Source organism: Cygnus olor, chromosome 4 (genome assembly GCF_009769625.2).
Source record: "Cygnus olor isolate bCygOlo1 chromosome 4, bCygOlo1.pri.v2, whole genome shotgun sequence".
Taxonomy (NCBI): Eukaryota; Metazoa; Chordata; class Aves; order Anseriformes; family Anatidae; genus Cygnus; species Cygnus olor.
In genome coordinates, this window is record NC_049172.1 from 21052985 (window position 1) to 21070845 (window position 17861).

The following is a 17861-nucleotide window of genomic DNA, read 5'->3' on the forward strand; positions in this document are numbered from 1 at the left end:
AGAATCGATGTCATTTTAAGTCCTTGAGGAGGCATGATGAGTTAGAGTGATGCTGAAGGCTGAAATCATGTCATCCCTAATTTATGCTGGATACCCCACTTCACCAGTGATTTCATCAGAAACAGTGGCACTGGCATGAAATTAAGGCAATGCGAATCGAGAATCAAAATCTTATAAGCATTTTTTCATTTATGTTTAATTAAGATCTGTTTCTGATCATTTATTGCTATTAATTCTTTGCGTTAGTAACAAACCCAGCTATGTCTCACAAATCTGAAGAAGCCAAGGAAAGTATTAGGTATGGCCTAGAGCAACGTTTAACTGCAGAATGAGATCTGAGTGGACTCATTGGGGTTTCAGGCATGATTTTCTCTTATCTGAACTCACAGACAAAACACTGTATTAATCTGTTGAGAAAAGGTGTAACACAAGATACCATGCATCTAGTTTTGGCTTCACTTTATGTTAATTCTTTCCTTCAATCTTCATCTTAGATCAACTTTCTTGTCTGTGGTATGTGCTCTGGACTTCACAACGTAATTTGTAAAACAACATTATTGAGCACAAACCTGCTCTGTGCTTCTGCCTATCCCACCCCCTTCATCTCTCTTTTATCTCAGTGAAATGGGTTTGCTCATTACTTGTCTCATCCTTCAACTTATTCAAAGTATGCGTGAAGAGATGTTATTTTCTTTTCTTGTTGCAAACCTAAAGCTGTCTGGTAGAAACAGTAGTACTCAAGGTATTGTCTAGGGTTGTTAGAAATTAATTTAGTACAACTTGTGCAGAAAGTCTTATTTATCAGTGTACTGGATATAATGCTGACGTTACTTTGTTGTAGCAAGAGTTATCACTGGTTGCCTTTCAGTATGTGGTGATTCAGCTAAATTTCCATGCATGAAAGGTTTGTTCTCTCATTGTATCTTCATTGCACCGGTGTCTATAAGAAAAATGTAAGCTAGAGCAAAGATGGAATCGACCCCATCAACAGCAGATTCCATTCCTCCTACCTTGAATGCCTTTGCAGTGACTTTCAGGCAAAATTGAAATCACCCGATTCCTCTGGTCAGCTCTTGACAAGAACCTTATTTGAGGGAAAGTAGCAAAGATCAGAAGATACAGGAGCTGCAGACAAAAGGCTGTGCTATAAAGTACTGAAGTACTTCAAAAGTACGGAAAAGTTATACTGGAAAAAAATCCCTTTGTATTTAAGTGCATCTAAAAATGGTCTTGAGGCTACCAAAAGCATGAGCAATTTGCCTAGTATCAGGTGACGGGGTTCGACTCAGCTGGCACAGACAGCAAACTGCTTACTGCTGAGCGAGGATAGCATTTACGACATATATTTTTTTTAATGAATAAAGAATCGAAGAAGAATTAGAAAATCAGATTGGTAGATTCTGGGAATAATCAACCTTTGTATTGAATTTTGCCCTTTCTATTAATTTTGACGTTCCTTTGTCCACACATGATACCTTATACAAGAATATTTTTTGATTTGCACCTACACAGGTCTGTTGGGACCTCCACTAAGTTGGAGACTTTGACCTCTATCTTTGAAAGTGTTTAATGTTAATTAATGCAGTTGAAGATAATGGCATTTTTTCTGCATATTTATGAAGGCCAGTGTCTGCAATTTTATGAAAAATTTGCACGTAAGGCAGCTGGTTTAAAAACTCAGTTTGCATATTAGGTAACTTTCATGTGTACTTCCAATGTCATTATGAAATAATGCTGTTCGGTTTACTGTTCACAAGTCATGAAGTGCTATGTATTTACTTGTAAGACTGCTGGAAGTTTTGCAAATAATGAAAAGGAAAATGTGTTTATCTAAGTCTTTCTCTCTTTCTGTTTACCTAGAAATATCAATTCCAAGTTTTTCTCACAAATACACTACATGTAGGGAGGAAAAGGCAAGTGTTTACAACTGGGATGGGGAAATTCTGGCACATTTGGCAGTGTCGAGCTCTGTGAGTTCAGCAGCAAGCTGCTGTTTATTTTATGTTTGTCAGCATGAACCTATGTAGAACATGGCATGGTAGAGAGAACTTGGAATGTCTCACCTGTCTGTAAAACTGATGTGTTCTTTTCCTTTTGAGTAATGGTTTCCTGTGATGTTTTAGATCAAGTGCAAATACCCTTCCCCACTCAGCCCCTACTGTCATCATAACTGTTTTTCTGGATCAGGCAGAATTATACCAGTGTGCTGCTTAATTGGAAATGATCAGTTCGGAAAAGCTCTGGGGCCGTAAGCGATGTCTGAGCCTGAATGAGGCTTTAACATGGCTTCATTGTACCACAGATATTTGTTTACCTTTACTGTCCTTAGCTTTACTGATTTTGCTTCCTTTTTTGTGCACCCAGCTAAAACCTAGTTGTCCTTCCAGGCACAAAGACCTGCAAATCAGCTGTCCTATTAAGCTGATATTGTCAAATATATTGTGAGCAAACGAGTCACACTCTTCTTATCAGACAGGGATGCTGATCACTATGCTAGTGCTGTTCCCAGGCAAAGGAAGGGGCAGGCATTGTTGCCTGTAGAGCTTCGTGTTTTTTTTATCTGCTAGTCAGGGCTCCAAACCAGACTTCTGGGACCAAAGGAAATCAATATTCATATTATTTCAGCTTTTGCAGCTATCATATCTGAGAGACATTCTTCATGTAGGAATTCTGGCTACAGTGTATTGCGTGCTGTGCCTCCGAGAAACCCACACAAGCTGCCATATTTTTCAATATGCCAATATATATTGGCATATTGAAATATATAATATTTATATTTAAATTTTTATATTTATTTATATTCTATATTTATTTATATATATTTATTTGTATTTATTTATATTTTAATATATTTAAATATTTATATTTATATAATATTTATATATTGAAATATATAATATTTCCAATCTGCCATATTTTGCACATGATATGCACAGCCATCAGTGCTGAAAGCAGTCTGAGGTCAAGAGTGCAGGAACTGTCAGAAAGCACTATTTTTCTGTCAAGTGAGCAAGGACTTTTTGTGGAAAGCAAATGAAACCACAGTATTTTTTTCATTTGTAAGCGTCCTTTCCAGTGTTCTTCCATGTGGCTGACCTGAAGGAACCAGGTGGCCTCTCAGATCCCATGCTTGGGAAATGGACGAAAATTGCAAAAGTAATGTACTGCATTCATTCGCCAGGAAAACCTCAAAACTTTAAATGTAAAGAGATGCCATTTTGCAGCTGCTCTGTATTATCACTGGAGTAAGGGTTTTGGTTAGTTTGATTCAGCAACAATTAGTCAAAATCAGTTGCATAGAAAGGTAGTTACATGAACCTACAATTAACGGGCTAGCCTAGAAAAATGTTCATCCCACTTGGCGTAGTTTTTCATGGGGGATTAAACCCCCCAATACATTTGAAGTGAAGTTACAACAAAGAAAGGATATAAAGGGAAATTATGAAGAAGCCTTATTTCAGTGCATGTGGAGCTCTTTCTCTAATTACTCCCTATATTATTTTGGCTCTGTTGTGTCAGATATTTAGAGTAAGTTTATCTCTGTGTGATGGCAGATTAATCTGTGTTTTTTGACAGAGGAATGGCATTTTTCACAATGTGAAAATAAACTAATTTGGATTTCTTTATACCCTGAGTATGACAGCCTTGTTTCTCAAAGTAGCAGAGGACTTCCCCAAAGACTTGTGACACTCATTCCTGGCCACATCAATTTTCACTCTTCTGCATGTTTCCCCTTTTTCCTTTCTCATACAGGATTAAATGTTTCATTGGAAGAAAAAAAAAAAAAAAGGATGACCTAAATAATCAGATAAAAGGTTGATTGTAGAGTAAGCAGAGGTAGTATGGAGTTTACAAATTACTTGGAAAAAGTGGCAAAGGCAACCTCTCTCTAGCTTATGATTGAATTCCTAGGTAAGTTAATTCAGATAAATTGAAACAGAAATGTTTAAAAGAAAAAAAAATTACATTGTTGGAACACTTTTTTTTTTTAATTATTGTTTACCCAGTCAATTTTGCACTTGTCCTGGTTTTGGCTGGGGTAGAGATAATTTTCTTAATAGTGGCTGGTATGGTGCCATGTTTTGGATTTAGGACAATAATAATGTTGATAACACACGGATGTTTTAGTTGTTACAGGGCAGTGTGAGTCAAGGACTTTTCAGCTTCTTGTGCTTCCCTGCCAGCGAGGAGGCTGGGGGTGCCCAAGGAGCTGGGAGGGAACACAGCCAGGGCAGCTGGCCCAGAGGGATGTCCATCTTGTCCTATGGTGTCACCCTGAACAATGAACCGGGGGGGGTTGGCTGGGAGGGTGGGCAACTGCTCAGGGGCAGGCTGGGCATCAATTGGCTGATGGTAAGCAATTGGATTATGCGTCACTTTTTAAAAATTATTATTATTACTGTTTTCTTCCTCTCCTTAGTAAACTCTCCTTATATTAACCTGTGAGTTCCCACACTTTTACCTTTTTTTGATTGTATCCCCCACCCCACTGGGGACGAGTGAGCAAATGGCTGTGTGGTGCTGAGCTGCCTGCTGGGCTAAACCACAACAGCACTCCTAACATTAAATTATTAGTGCTGGGGGTTTGGGGAATGGATAGTGAAGTCAGCAAGGACCACTAGATATATCAGATTGTATGACCCCCCATTTATTATGGGACACTGCATTCACAAGGAGACCCCATGTTCAATTTAGTAAGATAAGAGCATTTCCATCCTTGAGAGACTGAACTGTGTGCTGGCAGCAAGAGACACCTGGTGTCACCTGTAGCACCTTAAGAGATGCAGAGAATATCCTGGCCTGATCTCACAGGTGGCCCTCCTTCCAGCAGGAGGTTGGACTAGAGACTTTCCGAGGTCCTTTCCAACCTGAGGTTACCCATGATCATAAGAAGGCACACTCTTTTCAGTGCTGCAGGAGCAAAGGAAAATCCTCCAAAATAATAGCCAGTCTGAGAATGATTTCCTAATATCTAATATTTGTCCCTATAGACAAATATTGTCTATATGCACGAATTCATTGATGGAGTCAGTTATGTACATGAAGGAGAAGCAGCTTTCTCCTCACCTCTGTAGATGAATGCCAGGAGCGTGAGTTTTGTGTGTCTTATTACAGTACTATGAGTGTTATAAGCAGGTTAATAACAATTCCATTCAGTCTCCAGTCCACCCACAAGCAGGGGATTCATAAATTCACCGATTAATTAGCCTGCAGAGACCACAAGGAGGATGCAGTCCCACATGCCTACAAACAAGCCAGTCTGTACTGTACATAACTCACGCCCTAAGAACCTTATGCTAGTTAATATAAGAGGCAAACGTGAAGCACCATAAGGGGAGAGGGAAGTAATTAAATTAACTCTAGGGGAGGTTTCTAGGGTATTTTATTCATTGCTTTGAATTCCAATTAAAACTATGTATCTAGTGAAGAGCTTCTGAGGACAAGTTCTTTATTTGGATCTGGCAGTTGGATGGTTTCCTTTTCTTAAAAGGAGAAAATAATAGGATTGCCTTTTATAGATTCTGCAAGTTTTTTTTGTTTTTGTTTTTTAATCCAGAATGAAAGTTGTGATGTAAAAGGTATGCCTACAGTTTAGGTATTTTTAGGTATGATGCAACTCCATAACTAACTTAATGAACAGACTTTGCAGTTGATTCAGTTGGTACTATGCCTGAACAAAATAGGCTTGGTCAATTGAAGACCATCGGTGTACATTGACAGTCATGAGTTCATGTGACTGTTCTTACTCCAAATGCTCTCATGCTTGATTACTGTTTTCTGATGGGAATGTTGTTTTTCTCCCAGCAAAATATCTGTTAATAACAAAACATCTGAACTTGTTTCAGATCAACAAGTAAGCTTCTGAAAGGAAAAAAAATGTATATGTGTTTTAACATAGGGATGCAAAAGTTATTTGATTTATTGATGCCAGTGGTGAGAGCAGAAACGTGCAATTAATTCCGTTAAGCCTCTGCTACCAGATTGCTGATATCTGTAAAATCTCCATGCATTTTTCTGAGGTAACCAAAATTTCAGTACTGTTTTGTAGCACAGGGGTTACTCATGTTTATTTTAATATTACAGTTATTACAAATTACCATTATCATAACCCAAGTATTGAAGAAAATGCAATACAGTGTTTGCATCATTCTTGTAGAATGACTTAGAATTGCATCCAAGAATATAAATGATAAAATTTGCTTTAATTTTCAGTTGATTCACCTTGTAAATGTGTAGATGTGTCTTCTGCAGGTAAGATATCTCAGACTTAAAAAGATAATTTCCTTTTCCAGTGGAGCTAAGACTTCTGTAACAAATAAAGAATGATTGTGGTATGAAATTCATGAAACAATTAGTATTTTCTGAATCCTGAGAACAAAGTGTTTTTAAGAAAGGACATCAAACTTTAGCCTTCAAAATATCGGTCAGGAATGGAAATCCATGAAAATGTTCTTGTCAGAAACTAAGTGCTTAACAAGCTTCTTATTTTATTTTAATGGACATTAGATGCTGAAAACAGATTTCCACCTGGGACAAACCCTCAATCTCTTTGTTTTTTTCCTCTGAATTTGAAGAGAGTTCAGTTCTAACAAGAATCTTGCATCTCCTCTTTTCAACACAAATGTCTTGAGTCATAGTTTAAAGCTCAGATCTCAGATCATTGCTCTGTTGGTGTATTTCTGTGTATTTGAAGAAGACTGGCAGCCTGAATGTTACTTTGTTCTGTTTCAGGGCTGTTACCTGGACCAGTACTACTCTGCTGTTCTCTGCAGTAAGCATTACCCACCAGAGGGAGCCGAAGCCAAGAACTGTCAGATTTTGATCTGCCTTCCAGTTCTCAGAGCGTTCCCTACTGCAGGTATTCTCTTCCACTTTGCAGGAGTTTGGATTCAGGTCTCTGTCCTCAGGTTAGCTTGGGAGCAGGTGAGAACTGTGTGGGAAATCAGAACTCAGGTTGCTCTTTGACACAACCATGCTCTCTCAATATTGGGACAATAGAAAAGCAGGGCTATACTTGACTCCTTCTGAGAGGTTCACTTAAGCATGAGGTCCAGCTGCCGCTAGTGATCTCTAGCAAGAGAAAGAAACCAGCAGCCAGTTTGCTTTGCTCACATTTGCAAAAAGGAGCTGGATTTAGTCCATGGCACACTTTATTTTTCTTTATAAAATGAGGCCTGTGAGTGTTCTTCAAATCAACGAAGATAAACCATGCTCAAGAAAATAAAGTAACTAAGGTATTCATTCAGTGCCTGCCATCATGGAAAATAATGCCAGCAAAACATTTGTAAAAAGCAGCAAAAATCTTCCCATTTGCCTTCCCTGAATCATTTTAGATGCTCGACAGTTCTCTGAACTCTACTTTTAGTACATATGAGTTTGCAGAAAGATTTCATAGCAGTGTGTGGTTGAACTCTGGACTCTGGTGGCTGTCACAAGATTCACAGTGGTTTGTAACTCTGTTGGTGCATGCAAGTTAATCCTTTGTAAGAACATCACATAGTTCTTACAATTCCTGATTAATTTCCCTAAAACTGTTTTAACTCATTGTCATAATGTAAAATGAAAAGTACAGTACAATGGGATAAGCCACAACTAAATACAGAGTACTAAAAACAAAGTGTTAGATACCTACAGTACCTGAAGTGTCTTCTTTTTTCTTTACCTAAAGATTTTAGAGCATGATTTCAAGAGATTTCCTAGTTGCTGGAATTGCTTATAAAGAATACAATGCTGCTGATAAGTCTGGATGGCTTAGATGAGCATTCAGAAGAGTATAGAGCTAATTTTTCCTGGATCTCTCTTGAACTGACAATATAAATGTCATTGTTTCTACATCTACAGGACCAAACAGTAAATCCTGTAGAATGGTGACAATAAAATTTGCATGTCATTATAGTGTATACACTACTAATTGCCATCTGATAGGATGACTCATTTGAATTTTTATTCACTAAAAATGGTGGGCTAAGGCTAGAATTAAGAAAAAAATCATTTAAAAAAGGCATGATATGCTGACACTTACTTAGAATTACAGTGGTATACTGTCATTATGATTCCCTTGCCACAAAAAAAAAAGAAAAAAGTGCTGTATTTTAACCATCTTAATGTTCGAAATTAAAGTCTTCTGACTTGTTCATATCATTACTTAGAGCATTACATCCATTAGCTTCAGTGGAACTCTGCCTTGAGCAGTATTTTACAGAATAAAGTCATTTATCGAGGAAGGTCCAATCTCACAGCAGTTTAGGCAAGTATCTTCCATTCTTTATAACTTGGGCCCTTTTGTATTGCAATTAAAATGTTGTGGATCAGTGATACCTGCTCAGATTCCCTGGAATCAATGGAGATCTGTTCAAGAGATCTATTCAGGTAGATCCAGACAAATTTGGAATGATGAACAGATAATAGTTCCATGTGTTTTCTGCACGACTGATTGCGGGTAGACAGCCTGTTAGACCTCCTATGAGATTATTTTTCAAACTCAAAATCTTGTCATACAAAAGCAGTAACAATCAAAATAAATAACCTCAATTTCAACTCATGTTTCTGTTCCTTGACAGCTTTTCAAGCCCCTCAGAGGAAGATACAAGAAAGTTGTTATCAAATTGCTGTCTAATAGAGTTTGCTTTATGGCTTTCTCAGTTAGAAATTGCCATATATACTTAAACATGAAGTTTTAATAGATTTTTTTTTTTATTCTGTCTGGATTCTATCTAACTTACAAAGGGCTCATTATCCATATTTCAGCATTACAGAAAGGATGACTCATTTATGTGTTTATTTTGCCATCAATTTAGTTAAATAATGACGTAACTTCTTGGGATTTTTTATAGGCATTTTCCAACATTTCAATGGGAATTAATCTGTCAAATGTAGTAAATAGAAAGACAAAAGTAAAGATTTCAGAAAGATTAGCAGGAGACTCCTAAATTTGAAAAACAAAGCAATCCTTCAATTATATAGTTTACAATGGTTCCTCCTCAGCAATGGCTATTGAATAAATAATAGAGCTATATGACACTTTGAATGTACATTTTAGGATTTTCTTAATTAAAGAAAATAGAAGGAGAGAAAATCTTACAACTATTTTTGGAAGAGAAGATAGGTTGTATTATAATGCCTTTCAGATGCAGTTACCTAGCTATGAAGTGACCCTTCACTTCTTTTAGTTTTCTTAGATCGCTTTTTACTCTTCTAATTATTTTTGACAGCTTTCTTCCTTTGTTTCTGCATTTCATTCACACTGACATTTCAGTTCTCTCATTTGTTTTATTCTTCTCTCTTGCTTTTTGTGGGGGCGATACTTTCATATTCTCTGTTTTCACATTTCACTTCCTTTCCCCTCAGAGTTTTATTGTCTCATATTTTATTCCGAGGTCAGGGAAGAGAAAGGAATATATGGCAGCTGCATGCACAGGAAATATGCTCAGTTCTGTGTTTGAACCTGTACTTTTTTTTGGTTGTTATTTCAGGTTTTGATCAGACTGTCTCATGCCAGTTACTGTATGAAATACACATTTATTCATTAGATCCTCTATACACAGGGATTGCTTCATACTTACATCAAGGAATTCAGTGAAAGATTATATTCTGTGCGCACACAGATTAGTTGAAAATATTTCCCCCCACTGAAAACTTAGGACAAAAAAATCCCTTTTCAGAATTCAGCTAAATATGAGACTTGTGTCATCATATTTTTTTTTTGTTAGGTCTGTTCGTAATTTCTTTATACTTCCTCCATTGGTCTGTATTTACTGTTTTGTCATTATATAATCCAAATGTTAAAAGGGAATATTATTAAGAGAACATTTTGTAGGTATGAATTCCCTCATCTCCTTATATCATCTGCTCAACAGTCTACTATGTCTTCCATTAATAAAGTGCTAATAGAGATACTTCTTCTGAACATAAGTTGAAGGGCATTCTTTCCTGGTTTGATGTGCCAATCCAGCATGCAGTGTTTGTTGAGATTGTCAAACTGAAGTTTCTGAGAAACGGATTTGTGCTAATGCATGGCAGGAAGTGTTCTCTCGGTGTCCTACCGTTATTCATCATTGCTCTGTGTAAACATTGTAGACACTGACAAATTATAGGTTTTTCCAACTATGACTAGTCCACTTCTCAACATACAACAGTAGAAAAGGGTCATCATAATTCCTTCTGCAGTGTGTTTGACAGGATTAGAATGAGGAAGTCCAGTGTCTGCCACTCATAATTTGATTTTCATTTGCATTGGAAATTTTCTATATTAAAGATAGAAATAGTTTCCAAGGACAAATTCAGTCTCAGGGAGGTAAGACAAAGTGTTAGAAAAATTCCATGGAATAGGATGAAAGAAATACAAAATGGCCATATTTTCAAGATATTATAAAGAGAATAATCCAAAGTGCATATTGATGTATTAAATCCCATATTTTGTCACTGGTACATCTGAAGGGTTTAAATGCTAGATTTGCAGGTGGTAATGACTTTGGGAGCATAGCAAATCATAATGCATGCTGCATGGAGGTCCAGTACAGGCAGAGACGGGGGCAAAACATTTCAAAAGAAGGAAAATCAAACCACAGTAATCCCAGCTACTGTTCATGGTGTTCTTTTTTAGCATTACAATGTGTGGTTAATTAGTATATATGGCAATCCGATTGAATAAAAACCATATTTTTTATTCATGAACAGTCACTGCAAGAATAGTAACATTGCCCTTCCCCTCCTCGTCATGTCATAACTGGCATGAAAAGTCCAATCAGGCTGCAGGGTTTTATTCTGTAATGTACTCGTCTAGTTGATTCTGACAATAGAGACCTGATATTGTCACATACCTCTTGCACTGTGTTGCACATAATACATCTGGAATTTGGTCTGCCTTGTATATGTGCTTAGTCTTCAGGTTTTATTTGGTGATGTGACAAAACAAGGCTACGGATAACTTTTCTGTTTTAATAGACTCTTCTTTTATTTTGGAATGGAGAAGCCATGGTGTTCAGTGCTAGCAAAAGTGATGTGCTTGCTAAGCGTGGTATGCCAAGACTCTGTGACTGCTGTTCAGGGAACAGCAGGGAACTAATGACTACTTCCTTGTGATTTTCAGGAAATGAAGTTTAGAAACTATATTCTTCTCTAGAAAATGAACCCGTGCCCAGTTTGGTGGCCTATGATGTCTTCAAGAGCACCTTTTCTAAATTCTTTAGGAGCTTTTTGAAAATCATACTGGCTGCTTTCCAGCAACTTTAGGTACCTAATTCCTTGTAAAAATCTGTGTTTTTATCCCTTTTTTACCCAGCCAAGTTCCAATTGAAGGCAGAAAATTTCAGCGATGACCTTATTTGCACCTGCTTCATTAATCATCTGGGCTCTCATCTCATAGTATTCAGCTATATTCCAAACACTAATACCACTGAGATAATGTTCAGGAATGTGAAGACCATAGGCATTTGACCAAGTTACCTTCAGTTCCTCTTGGAGGTGAGTGGTTTAATTTGTTACCATTCGTTCAATAAAGGAGAATTGTTTCTATGGATCGATTCACTTCTAATAGAGTCATGTAGATGGAAATCTCAAATGACCAATATTGTCGTTCCATATTCTTCAGTTACTGCACAGTCTGTGCTAATGTATTTCAATAATCTCTTCTACTTTACCACGATACATTATGTCATTTCCTACTGTTTTGCATGAACATCTCTAACAAGATTGCAATGAAAAAAACACAAATGGAACTGAAGAAATCGTGGCAATGCGCAATTGTCCCAGGCAAGTTCAAAATAGGCAGCTCTCTGATGTCTAAACATTCTTTCAGATTAGACAAAACATCATGATAGGCACAGTGCTGCATTTGAAAATGACTGAAGCCTTCAAAAGGTGGTTCTGCCATAAAGAACCGACAAAATGTACTAATTCTGTAATTTGTGCCTGAATTGTCTTGCCTGTTTCTGAAGTAGTTTACACATTGCAAAGGGCTAACCCTTTGCAATGGTGCATTCACCACTAGCATAACTGTACACAATGCTAAGCACTGCTGGAATCATCCAACTAAAAACAAGTTTTGGCTAAAGAGCCAAAGGAATCATCCTCACAATGTCTTCCTGTGGAGACTTTTTAGAATCTCTCAGTCAAGTTAAAAAAAAACAACGGAAGAAGAATGTTTTTGTTTGTTTTTGTTTTGTTTTTTATGTTGAAAGCTCAGAACTACAAGAATGAACTCCTGATTTCAGTGAGACCAGGATTTCAGCCTCGTGTTGCAACCAAATGCATATTTATCTGTGCTAGGGAATTAAAGATCAGTGTGATAGGAGTGTTCAGAAGATACACAAATCAAGCCACTTTAAACTTGAAAACATAATAGGGACAACTACGTAAGATGAATAATCACCAGTCATAGATTGGTGCGTGGGTTGCTTTTTTTCTTGATGGTAATGTTATATTCAGGAATAGCAGTGCCATAGTTATTACAGTGTGGAACATAGTAAAATCACAATGCAGTAGTGTTAGAATGAATAAGGGACTTGTAGAAAGCACTGAAATAGTGCTGAGGAGGAATACAAACTCCTTGCCTTTACAGATGAAGAATTGGCCTCTTTTTACAGATTCTCCAAGGCTCATTTTACAGGTACAAAATGCAAGTTTATTCAGTAAACTGGGGGAGGAGGGTGTGCATGCTTATGGATTTTTTCTCATTTATGTAAAACCTAATTAAACAGGACATTTAATTAGATAATTTATTATACAAAACAGGCAACATGCTTTCTTTTAAATTTTTACTGGATTCTATTAATTTATCAGCTTTTGAAAAAGAAGTATGCGAAGAAGCAGATGGGTCATTACATTGTTATTTGCCAAAGGAAGGAGTTGACAATTCTTGAGGGAGAACTGCTGCTTGGCCTTCCTGAGACTAGGTACAGACTTTGTGTCTGACACTGCCTCATCCATGAATATAAGTATAGAAAAATCGTATGTTAATTCCCAGCGCAACTAAGTGCTAAATAATTTTAATAGAATAATAGAATATTCTAAATAATAGAATGATTGTTTGGTCAACTGTCAATTTCATTTTTTTTGGAGCCATGATAATCATTAACATCAAAGACATTCTATTAAAATCTATTAGATACTCATGGAAGTGTCTCTAAGCAAAATTAAAAACTGAAAATAAGCAATTCTTTACGGTATATTGTGCATTTGAGTAGAAACTTCAAACTCTAGTTAAGGTCAACTGCATTTGTTAGTTTCAAAGCTACTGTGGGACCCAAACTGTGAGCTAAGGCTGCCTTCCTTCGCCTTTGAAAATGTCACTTTCTGGGGATAAAACCCTCAAACAGTAATAAAGACTTCACTGGAGCAGGAAGATGCGACTCATTCTTCCCTGTGCCAATTGGAGTGAATTGGTTTTCCCTAGTGTTTGTGAGGTCTGCGAGAAATGTTTGGATAAGATCTCTTGGTGCTGTTCCCAGAACATGGTTCATGTGATATCAAAGAATCCTATTGTTTTGCCAGAGACCTTTTTGTCATTGGGAATTTGGAGACTGGGTTTGCAAAGGGTCAGCTGAGGCCAGAATACGAAGACAAAGCTCCTGTGCAGTCTGTTCTGGCAGGCCGTCTTCTGTCAAGGGCCACTGTATTTCTTCATCTACAAGAATTAGTGACCGTAGCTGCCTAAGAAGTGAGAAGTAGGAATTGTGACTATGCTCACTGTGATACCGAGTAGCATCATTGTCTCTCTAGACATCACTCTAGACCAATGGTCTCCAAACATTTTTTCATCTGTAGCCCATAATTTTTCTCTACTGGCAAGACAGTCCTGGGTGAACTGAAGGTAAGCACACTGACAGTTTATCTCGCTACTTTTCATGGACCTCATAAAGTCTAGAGCTGTAAACAGTCTGACTTCTGAGTAAATGCAAGAAATTTATCTTGAATCTACCATTGCTATTCATTGTAATTTAAGATGCAAGCTATCATCACTTGCTTATAATACACAAAAGATGAAAAATAAGCAGGTTTTCCAGAAACCTTACAATTGTAGTGACCAACTGGTAAATGATTTGTGTATCCTTCCTTCCAAGGAATTTTGTTTCAATGAATGTGGTCAAAAGGTTGTATCAAGTGACAAAAGGCAATATTTATTTTTTTTCAGAATCTTGGAGACTGGAGAAGGAGGTAAAACAGGAAATGGAAAGACTGCAACTTGCTTGTGAAAAACATAATGCCATTGCTCAGTACTTGCTTAGTGGAGATGAAAAGGTGAGAAACAACATCCTAATATGTCAGGTTTTGCTTTAATTACAATGTGTATGCTTTTTCTTGCAAGTATGATTAATTTATATGAGATGAGGTAAGTGGGATCACTCTGTCTTCTATTTCCATGTATTTATAATTACATTTTTGAAACGTGTTGCATTCTATGTGCTATAATACAAATAACCAAATGCCATGTCATTATACAATGTGATAAGAAATTATATCACATAATGAAACAAATTATTTCAGCATATGGTATGATGCAGATCTTTTTTTAAAACAAGACACAAAATTCACAGCATGACAGTTTCTCTCAAATCCCAAGATACTGTTCGGCATGCTGACAGGTATGTTATGCAACACCTGTTAGAATGCTGAGAAACTGTTTTGTCCTACATGATGTTCTTTTTTTTTTTTGAAATGTCACTCCTTTCTATCTTGCTCTCAATCCATAGTTTCCATTATGATCTGGAATCAGGAAGTTCTTGATACCAGATTCTTGATTAGGCAAGTGTTTGACAGTCATGGTCATAATTAAGTCCACACCTTGATTGCTTAATTTTCTAAGTGGAAATTCTATTTTTTTTCTTTCTAAATATCAAATTTTACATTGTAATAAGAACTTTACAGTCTCATGGTCTTGTAAGCAGAATGACATTTTTCACAAGATTGCAAAGTTTATTAATCATCTTTGCTATTTCCCCTCATCTGCCTGTATAAAGTATCCGTGGTGGACTGTGATTGTCTTTAGTATGAACAGTTTCCCATCTGACTGAGTATAGTCTCAGCCCTGTGTTCATTTAACATGTTTTACTCTAATTTTCTCGGTCATTGCTGCAGTGCGTCAACAGATCAGCTGGTGAAGTTACTCACATGTACGTATGTGTACATGTACACTAATTCATATGTACACATATGGAGACATGAAAGGCCTTATGCCTGGCGCTGCATTTTAAGGTTCGTTCACCAACACCAATGCCACTTAATTACTCATATAAATAAATACACTAAGAATTGAGAAAAGGGTACATATTTTTAGTGAGATATCAAATAAAAATGAAAAGTATTGATACAAATCTGCAGAAAAGGTCTTGAACTTGTGACTGACTTATCAGAGATCTCATACCACGTACACTGTCTCACTGTGTTCAGTTTGCAAGCCCATATTCTTGAAACTAGCACATCCATCCTCTTTCAATACACTACTGTCTTGACTTACATTGGCCACTGTCTGGTGCTTCTCAACTACAGCGACGAAGAGAAAATTGACTGTATCACACTGTTCAACTTAGAAACTGGAATGGTGGGTATTGTGTTTTGTAAGCTTAAATACACTGTTCACATTGAAAAGCGGCTGCTAGATGTGATATTTATAAAAATAACTGAGAGTTTAGAGTGCAGATATTTGCATGAAAGTGCTCAGAATTGATCAGCAAAGTGAGAAGTACTTACTGAACATGTTCTCTTGCTGCTAAAAATTCATGAAGTCATTTTGCCACTCATTTTCCCTTCCACCAAAAATTAGCACTTATCAAAGAAAATACTGTGAAACATTCTTCCTGTGTTTTTTGAATGAGTAGAAACCAAAGCATAGTACCTAGGTTTGCTTCTTAAAATATCTGAACATCTATCACATCTTCTGTGAGCATGAAGAATATTACTACTTTGTGATTAGTTAATTACATATGCAACGAGTTCAGAACTGGAAATCCCTTTAAGAGGTTGTTTATTTCAGCAGATCTCAAATTTATTGTTATAATATTATTTCCCTGGGAAGATAAAGGACAGCCTTCCACATGGACTTTGTACCACTATGGTAACATAACCTCCAACACCGTTCAGCTTTTCCCACTGAAAATTCCCACTTTCAGCTGGGGAACATGAGGAACGTGCAACAAGCGTCCACCCAGCTGGCTACTGGTGATGCTCAAAATGTGTCCTTATGTAGGAGGTATGTATTGGCTCTGCTCCCCTCCTGCACACAGGCAGAGAGCAAATACATTCTTCGAATAGCTTTCAGAGAGAAGTTTTAGGGAAAAAGGTAGGAAGAAGGAGAAAGATAAGATTAAATTCTCCTGGAGCCTTGTCTAGGTCTCCAGCAGTGTGTCAGTGCCTTCCCACAGCTCAAGAACTGCCGATCCAATCCATTTCACATGCCCATAGGCAGGATCGTGTATAATTAAACCAACGCTGATGTGTTTGTTTAGCCTGTCTTGTAGCATCTTTGTCATTGGAGATCTTTAGTTTCCAAAGTAATATATTCCCGTGCTTCACTGTCATTATGGTTGGTCAGTTCTTTTTTATTATTATTTTTTTTTTCCTAAAGCCTTATTTAAACCTTCAGTGCTCAATCTGAAGGACATGAATTGTTGTACTTCTCACTTAGGTTATCCCTTTCCTCTCACAGGTAAACTTTCACTTAACTGAGGGCTATCATTCACTTCAGTCTTCTTGCTTCTAGGCTTTGTTCTATGTTTCATTAGAAGTCATTGTCTTCTAGACCTCTTCTCTTGTTGCTTATTTGAACTCCATCCACCATTAAGTGTGGTTTCCAAAAGTTAGAACAGAATGTCTTAAAACAACTTTCCTATTTATTCTTCTTATAAGATTTTGTCTTATTTTTGCAATGGCGCAAAATTAATGCCATGTTTATCCTGTCCTCCTAAAAATATCTTTTTTTAATTATAATTGATTATTGTACTATACTAAATAATCCTTAAAGTGCTATTCCTTAGACTAATATCAAATTAAGGATAATGTTTATCTGACATACTTAAAATGACTGTTTTTCTAAATTTCAGGTTAAAAAATGATTGAAAAATTAACCAACTGTGTACTTCGTGGCAATTACAGATGATCCCATTGGAATTGTTTTTGGAGTCATTATGGAAATCAGGTCATTCCTGAATATGTTTCTGTTTTGTTATTACATGTATGGCACACTATAATCATTAGTTCAAGTTCCTCTAACGAATGACTTGCTGAGACAGGAAAAATGAGGAAGCTGGCTAATGCTGACAAAGTAATTTCACAAAACACAAAAAATAAGTGAGTAGCTCTTGTGCTTCTGCTGGTGAATCAGAGATCAGTGATCTCTAATGGTTTTCGTTTTAAACAGAAATCTGCTTGAAATGATAGACTGAAAGAAAACTATGCCAAAGCTATACAGTCTATATTTTAATGAAGTTGCTTGTATCAGTACCATGTTCAACTGAAACTCATAATACCCTGTTATATAATATTAATGTAATATAATGTTAATGTAATATAATAAAGGTATGATATTTATTATATCTTCCTATGTTGTTCAAAAGCATGGGGAAAATTGCAATACCACAGTCATTGCTTCGGTTCCTTACCATTGAGTATAAAAACCCTGACCCAGCAGAAGGTTAGCCCTGTTTTAGAGCCTGGAGTTAGATGACTTCAGCTTGGATACCTTAGTTAGATGCTTTCAGTCGATGCACTTAAGCTAAACCTTCAGTGGAAACCTGGGCACTTTGCTGAAAGCACAAACACTATCTTAATGGAACAAGCTTAGTGCCATCTCATTAATCAGTGTTTGCATGGCTGGCTTTAGTTCAGGAGCGTTTACCTAGCGCCTCTCCTCAATTTTGCTATGCAAG

General features: G+C 36.9%; 1 long non-coding RNA gene across 3 annotated transcripts; it reads left to right on the forward strand.

The window, feature by feature from the left end:
• The first annotated feature begins 3757 nt into the window (after window positions 1-3757).
• LOC121069860 lies at window positions 3758-17522 on the forward strand. Of its 3 annotated transcripts, XR_005819690.1 has the most exons (6): window positions 3758-3912; window positions 6733-6859; window positions 12560-12607; window positions 12781-12893; window positions 14132-14238; window positions 17037-17522. It is a non-coding gene; the product is annotated as an uncharacterized LOC121069860 (long non-coding RNA). The 3 variants fall into 3 exon arrangements; XR_005819692.1 differs by lacking the exon at window positions 12781-12893; XR_005819691.1 differs by lacking the exons at window positions 12560-12607; window positions 12781-12893.
• Window positions 17523-17861: the final 339 nt, after the last annotated feature.